Source organism: Pteropus medius, unplaced genomic scaffold (assembly GCF_902729225.1).
Source record: "Pteropus medius unplaced genomic scaffold, Ma_sr-lr_union100, whole genome shotgun sequence".
Lineage (NCBI taxonomy): Eukaryota > Metazoa > Chordata > Mammalia > Chiroptera > Pteropodidae > Pteropus > Pteropus medius.
Genome location: NW_024346771.1, coordinates 1,145,288 through 1,153,480, shown reverse-complemented (window position 1 = coordinate 1,153,480; position 8,193 = coordinate 1,145,288). Strand labels below are relative to the sequence as shown.

Genomic DNA, 8,193 nt, shown 5'->3' with positions numbered 1-8,193 from the left:
TGGTCTATTGTAGATGAGGGCCTTGGTCTTCACAGTGGTTTAGTCAGTCAGTGCAGCATGCATTAGCCTCTGCTTCTGTGAGCAGAAAAGGTTAACAAAGAATAGCTAATTCTTGTCAGTTTCCTAGTCTCTTCTCGAAGAAAATATTTAGAATCACAGGCTAATCAATAATCAACAAATATCTAAGAGGTACCCACTAAGGAGCAAGGCCCTTAGTAAATACAAGCCATAGAACTAGAAAGACTGGACTCTTATCCAATAACACTATGGTTCACATTTTCTCTTTAGGAATGGACTTCAGACTGTGATGTGGGTCAGGAGGGAAGGAAAGAAAAGAGAAAGATTATTAAGAAGTGAAAGCAACAAATTTCTAGCACAAGATGCTCAATGATAGTTAGAAATTAGGGACTATGAAGACCTAGGATTCTTAAGAGAAGAGAGATCTATGACTTCTGAACAAGTCAGATTCATCCATTCAACAGATGGGATTGAATGATTTCTAAGCCTTTGCTACTCAAAGCATGGTCCACAGACCAGCAGCATCAGCATCCACATTCTTTGGGAACTGGTTAGAAGTGCAGACCCTCAGGCTTCATCCCACAAATAATTAATCAAAATCTGCATTTTAACAAGATCCCCAGGTAATTCTCAAGCATGTTAGTTTAAGAAGTAGTGATCTGAGTGCCAAGCATTGATCACACATATATCTACAAATGGAGATCAGGAAATCTGTTTGAGTGGACCATTCTGAACTGCCGATAAAGAACCAGCCCAAAGCTAGTCCTTCTCTACACATCTAGAGAATTCTCAAGTGGTTGGTGCCACTCACTTGACACTCATTTCTTTCAATGGGAGCACTTGACTTCTACAGCTGCTCTAGAATTCAAGAGAGCCCTCTTTTCAACCACAGAGAAAGGAGGAGAGATGCTGAATTAGGACTCAGAATGAATTTTTCCCATAGGACAGTGTTAGTTAGTGTTCTTATATGTGTTGGCATTATTTATACCTCCAAATTAATTTTATAAATGATTTATACTTTCAAAAAAGACCTGCAGCAATTTGCACCAAAAGAGATATATTCAATAAGGCTATTAAAATGCAAAAGAAAAATCATACATTGGTAGGAAAAAGAAGAGGCAAAAGGAAATGCTTCAAGAACCGTGGGTATCATAGTTATTTAGACTAAGCAATAGTTCTATCTCTGGGGTTGCTAATAGCCAAACAAAAAGAGAAACATGGTGATTTATAAAACTCTCATTCTCTGAAATACACCACACAAGGGAAGTAAGAGATATTTTTGTAATGCCTAGATATCAGTGTTAGGAAGAAGAAGTTGAGTATTTAGAGAAGGAAAGATTAAAGAAACAAATCTGGCCTCAAAATCTTCAGGAAAAAAAAGACTTCAGATGAGTTTCAAGAGTAAGTGTTTTGCATTTTACATACATCCTTCCAATTCTGCCTAAAACTCTTCAGGACAGGAAGTATGTTTCCTAATTCGTTTGTTCCCCTACCAAGGCAATGAAGAAACTTGAAAATTCAATACTAGTGAAAATATATTTCCTTCTGTTCCTCTCCCTTACAGACTTAGAATTTAAAATATTCAGATTTTCAAAGCACTTTCAAGTAGTCCTCCCTAATCTGCAGAGACAGGTTCCAAGACCCCCAGTGGATGCCTGAAACCATGGTTAGTACTGAACCCTATATATAATTCTTTCTTATACATCCATATCTTTTACTTAAAGGAAGCACTTTGCATATCTGAATTGCCACCATCAGTACACTTATGCCTTGGAGCCATTATTAAATAAAGTAAGGGTTACTTGAACACAAGCACAGTGATACATGACAGTCGATCTGATAATCTAGGTAACTACTAAGTGACTAATGGGCTGGGAGTGTATACAACGTGGGTACACTGAACAAAAGGATGATTCACATCCCAGGCAGGACAGAATGGAATGTCGCGAGATTTTACCATGCTACTCAGAACGGTGCCCAATTTAAAACTTATTGTTTATTTCTGTAATTTTCCACTTAATATTTTCTGATCGAGGTTGACCATGGATAACTGAAGCCTTGGAAAGTGAAACTTTGGATAAGGGGACACTACTGTACCTCGTTTGACCTTCATAATAACCTCTAGTGATATTTCCTCTATGACACTATGAGGAAAGCAGGCCCAAGAAAGTTTTGTTATTTGCTTATCACACAGTGGGTCAGTCCCAGAAGTTAACCTGGACTTTATATCCCCCAACACCCAGCCTGGTGTATTTGACACTACAACAAGCTCCCCATTCTTGGAAGTCAAGATTTAATTCCAGCAATCGGTCTAAAATTTTCATTTTCAGCTACCAAATGGCAGGTTCTTAAGGGAAGTACCTCCTTAAGACAAGAGGAAGATAGATCTGTAATATATTGCAAGACCAGCAACTGCCTGCACTTAGGAAGCTTATTCTTAAAAGGGTCAATAGAAGAGGGCTCTCCACCTAAAACATGCCGGCACTTGATAGCTCCAACTAAAACCCTAAGATGAGGTTTTTAAATCTAAAATAACTCTGAGAAGAGGGGAAAAAAAGTAAGCCTACCATAATCAAAGAAAAACAGCCAAGATGAGTAAAAGAGATGTCTTCTGGGATGGGGCATTCAGTGACAAGCTTGTCTTGCCAGAATATAACTTAAGAAAAGGTGTCATCATCAAAACTGAGTTTGCAGAAAAACAGCATGAGCATGAACTGTGCAGGGGGACAGGCTGATCACAAAGACTATGACAACAGAGACTCAGAATACAAATAATGCCTTCTCCATTGCAGGGAGAGCCCTAGTGCCACTCACTTTCAAAAGGAAACTCTCAGCGTCTCCCTGTCAGGAAAACCAAGCCAAAAGCAAAAAAATCTCCAGTCCCTTCTCTCTTCACCACTAATCCTCCAGTCAGGCAAATAATTTGGAAACCTGGGCTCTAAATAACAGATAGCAGCTGAGGACACTGCTTTGTGATAGAGCATATCTGTTCTGTGGGCTGTTTAATAACTGATCACGTTTCAATTTTTGTTGTTGTGGCTAGGAGGCTCAGTGTCAAAACTATAGCCTGCCTCTAGCAAAGGTTCAGGATCAATGGTGTCTATTTCTTTGTAGCTTTGGATTTACATTTATTTCCTACACCATTTCATCCAGTGGCTGACATGTATTTTTATAAGCCACATTAAATTGGCTTTGGTATGAGGTGGAATAAAGGTGACAAATAAATAAGGAAGGAAGAGAGGGAGGAAGGGAGGATCATGATTGTGTGGGGGTAGGTGAGGGGAAAGAGAATACTTATGAGTTAAGAATTTAGGTGCGTCATTGTGGGTAGCAACAGGAACATCACAACATCTGCCAAGAGTTCCACGTGAGTCCCACAGAACTCTCCTGGGCAAAGGAGATGGCTGACAGAACAGGAGATCAAAACTGAAACCTCTGGCATTATATCCATGCCTATAGTACCATAGTCACCATTCCTGAGAAGTTACTGTGCATTTTACTACTCTGTCCTTTTTTATTTAGGAATAACGAACATAGAGTAAAACACACAGATCAGTGTACAGTTCAATGAGTTTTGACAATTATATACACTTGGGTAATGACAAGTTCAATAAAAATAGAGATCATGCCCATCACCCCACAACATTCCTTTGTGCCACTTTCCAGTCAGTTCCCACCCATGAAGACAACCATTGTTTGATTTCTATCACTATAGACTCATCTTGCCTGTCCCAGAATTTAGCGTAAATGCAATCATGCTGTATGTTCTCTTTTGTGCTCCATTGCTTTCATTCAGAATGAGGGCTACTCATGTTGTTATATAATAGTAATTTGTTCTTTATTGCTAAGTAGTACCATAATTTGCTTATCTTTTCACCTGTTAATAGACATATAGGTTGTTTCTAGCTCCTGGCTATTACGAATGAGACTGCTATGAACATTCTTGTGCAAGTCTTTTTGTGGACATACATTTTCATATCTCTTGTATAAACATCTATGAATTTAATTGCTAGGTTGTAGGTTTGATGTATGTTTAACTTTATAAGGAATCGGCAAACAGTCTCAATAGTTGTTATACCATTTAAATTCCTACCAGCAGTATATGAGTGCTCCAGTTGTTCTACAACTTAGTATTATAAGTTGTTTTAATTTTAGGCATTTTAATAGGTATCTAGTAGTATCTCATTCTGGTTTAAATTTGCCTTTTCTTGATGAATAAAGATATTGAATATCTTTTCTTGTATTTATTATTCATTCATATATCTTCTTTTGTGAGTACTGTATTCAAATCTTTTCCCCATGCTTTTATTGAGTCATTTGTCTTATTGTTGAGTTGTAAGAGTCATCGTATTTTTAGATACAAGTCCTTTGTCAGATATGTGTATTATATATATTTTCTCCTAGTCTGTGTCCTGCCTTTTTATTTTCTTAACAGTATCTTTTGATGGGTTGAAATTTTTAATTCTGATGTAATCTAATTTATCTTTTATTAGCGCTTTCCAGGTCCTGACAAAGAAATCTTTGTCTACCTAAGGTGACTAGATATTCTCTTATGCTTTTTTAGAAGATTTATGACTCTAATTTTTTTATCATATCTATAATTCATCTCAAATTAACTATTGTATGTGGACTGATGTAGGGCCCAAAGTTCACTTCCTCCCATATGGATTTCCAGTTGTTCCACCATCATTTGTTGAAAAGCCTTTCTTTTCTCCTATTGAAATAACTTGGCACCTCAGTTAATTGCCATGTAACTATATTTAATATTCACAACCCTGTAAGGTATTACCCCTATTTTACAGATAAGGAAACTGAAGCTCAGAAAGATGAGATAACTCACCCAATATCACACAGTCTCTGAGATGAGGCATGTGGTTCACACTCAGTCTATAAGGCAATGCTCTTAGGCATCATCAGGTACAGCCTCCTTCCTTCAAAGACCTAATCAAAGCCCACTTCCTCTAGGAATTCTAATCTTCCTCTCTTACTTTTCTAAACCCAATTGCACTTAGAATATGAATTTAGTTACAGTGATGTGATTGTTACACTGATGTGCATCACTTTCTAATTGATACTTACGTTAATTCCAAAAATCAGTTCTCTATACAGCAATGTTATTTAGAAATTAGCAGAAGCCAGGTCTTAAATTTGATTATACCTTCTATATCACCAAGAACAATGCTGGGTGTAGAGCAAGTGCTCAATAAATACTTTCTCTGAGTGGAAAATTAGTGTTCATTTGCACAATGGAGCCCTATGCCTCTCATATCTTGTTCATAGCACTTTGACCTTTGTGTTAGGTCTCCAGATCCCACCTCGGTTCTCCCCAGAAATGAACAAGAATTTTAGTGGAAGAATTCTCCTACATAGAACTTGAAATTAAAAAAATTGACAATGAACAACTAAATAAAAGGGGAGTTTAAAAAGTAATGTTAAATCCCCTTCAAAATAGTTAAATCCCCAGAAAACCAGAGCTTTGTCATAAATACGAAACATATATGTGCTACTTGACACAGAGAAATTACAAGATACCGAAGGCTGAGTCATGGGGCACTATCAGAAAGGGAAGAAGTCATTTTGAAAGCCCAATCCCAGACTTTTACTTTGGGGAAGGTTTTTGATGTTTTTTTCAATTTTCTTACTGTGATCAATCTACTTAGATTTTCCAGTTCTTCATGATTCAGTCTAGAAAGGTTGTATATTTCTAAGAACTTATCCACTTCTTCTAGGTTACCGAATCTTTTGTAGTGTTCTTTTTTTCCATTGAGGCATTTTATTTGCACATATGTATTGCATCCCTAGAAAAAGAATCCCAGGATTTTCCCTCCTGTGTGCTTTCATCTTGTTTTTTCATGGTCCATGATGCTTGCTGAGGTTGTCAGTACAATAAAACCAAACTGACAGGATGGAAGCAGTTTGTTCTGCCATTTTTCTAGATCTTTGAGTTGCACATCAAATCTGGAATTGACCACTCCACATTTGTTTAACCTGCGCGTGAGGTTCACAACACTATCCCAGCTCTGTGATCATCAGTGATTTCAAATTTGCCAATGTAACTACACTTCGTGATCATACTTAGAAATCAGATGATGGCTTCGGAGCATGGCCTAATAAGAACCTGGTGTTTGCCTCTCTTTTCAACATTGTTAATGCTCTTGAGTCCATCAGCCAAGACATTTGTACACACCATTATGTCAGCACAGAAAGATGGCAAGAACAGTCATAGTATTCTTGTATGATACTTTGTATTTTGGTGATCTCTGTCCTAACTCCTCTTTCATTTCTGATTTTATTTGTGTCTTTTCTCTTTTTTCCTTAGTGAATCTAGCCAAGGGTTTGTTGACAACATGGACGGATCTTGAGATTATTTTTCTAAGCAAAATAAGTCAGATAGAAAAAGTTAAGAACTATATGATTTCACTTTTATGTGGGATATAAATCGGAAAGCAACAAATGAACAAGAGAAACAGAGACTCGTGGACTTGGACAGTGATCAGCAGTTAATAGAGGAAGATAAGGGTACAAGGGGTCAAATATATGGTGAAAGAAGAAAATTTAACTTAGAGCGGTGAACACACAATGCGATATACAGATGATGTATTACAGAATTGTACATTTGAAACCTATATAATTTTATTAACCAATGTCACCTCAATAAATTTTTAAAACAGCCAATCCCACCAGAAGATATAAGGTTACTGAGCTAAACCTCAGGCCACAGAGGCCCATATTGGAAGCTCAAAGGCCACTAAGAAACAGAGATAAGAAGCAGCACCCTTGTAGGGCAGGGATATCTGGAAATCAGAGAGGTCACAGGCCTGGGACCTACCCAGAGAGTGATGCAGTTATTGAGAAGTTCAAAAGTTCAATTAATTCTTCAATACAGCCTGTTCTTTAGAGGAATTGATGGAGCAATTTCCATCCCAAAGACACTGTCAGAAGGAAATCACAGGAGGGTCATGATAGAAACTGAAGTCTCCAGGGAGGAGGTAAGGCAGCCTCTTGAGAAACACAGAAGTGATAAATCATGAGGACAGAAGGGCAGCATCTAAGAATTCAGAAGGAATTAAAAAGTCAAAAGGTAATGCTAGTGACAAAAATATGAAATCCAGGTCATAAAAGGAGCAACATTCCTGATGCAGAAGCAAATGAAGAATTCAGCTTCACAAAAATCATGTTTATGGGACACCTGCAATATGCAAATACAAATACTTTTGTCTCCATAAGCAAGGTTAGGTGGAGAATTCAGTAAATCTCTGAGAAACTAGGAACAAAAATTCAAGCTTTTTAAAAAAGGACTGTCTGTTGTTTTCTTCATCTAAATTATTAGAATACATTTCCAGCTCTACCTTTAGAGCTCTACAAATAGAACACTGCAATTAAGGACAAGTCTCATCATTTAGGTAAGTCAAGAGGAAGTTAGATTGTTGAATCAAATCAGTTTATAAACATTTCTCTAAACATCTCCTCAGGTCTTCATAATCTTCTAGTTCTCTGAAGAAAATAACAGCAACAGTGAGTCTCTCACCAGATACAAAGCAATTTCCTTAAAATATGTGTATATACACAGGAACTCAATAACCCACACAAATGAAAGGAAGCACAGATAATTCACCAACAGCCATTAAGCCAAGTAGTAGCAATGGTCACCATTTATTAAGTAAGGGCTTACTATAGTTTGGCAGGCCCTGTGTGCATCACATACATGAATTTAATCCTCAAGAAAATTCTATGATAATAATAGCGTTGGTGACTTATGCAAATTATTTCATTTAGTTCTCAGGTCAAAACTTGGAAGAGAGGCACTACTATTTTTTCATTTTACATATAAGGAAAGAATAACTTTCCCATGGTCATATAGCTATAGAGTGTGGACCAGGGAATCAATCTAAGTGTCTCATCCCATTGCTTGTGTCTTTAACTGCTAGAACCTTCCACATTTTACAGATGAGGAAACTGAGCCCTGGAGAAGTTAAACAACCTCAAAAAACACATAACTGGTGAGTGGCCACATCACAATTTGAACTACAGTCTTTCTAATTTCCGATTTCCAGGTTCTTAAACTTGGTATCGTAGTAAATTGACTTTCATAACCAATCTAACTTCAGTTTTGATTTTATTTGAAGATTTCATAAAATATGAAATTGGGGAAATTGCAGGGCTTCAAACTGACAC

General features: G+C 37.2%; 1 pseudogene; it reads right to left on the bottom strand.

Annotated features, from left to right (window-relative positions):
- Window positions 1–5,771: 5,771 nt before the first annotated feature.
- LOC120613822 (40S ribosomal protein S15a-like) lies at window positions 5,772–6,317 on the bottom strand (annotated as a pseudogene).
- Between the last annotated feature and the right edge of the window lie 1,876 nt (window positions 6,318–8,193).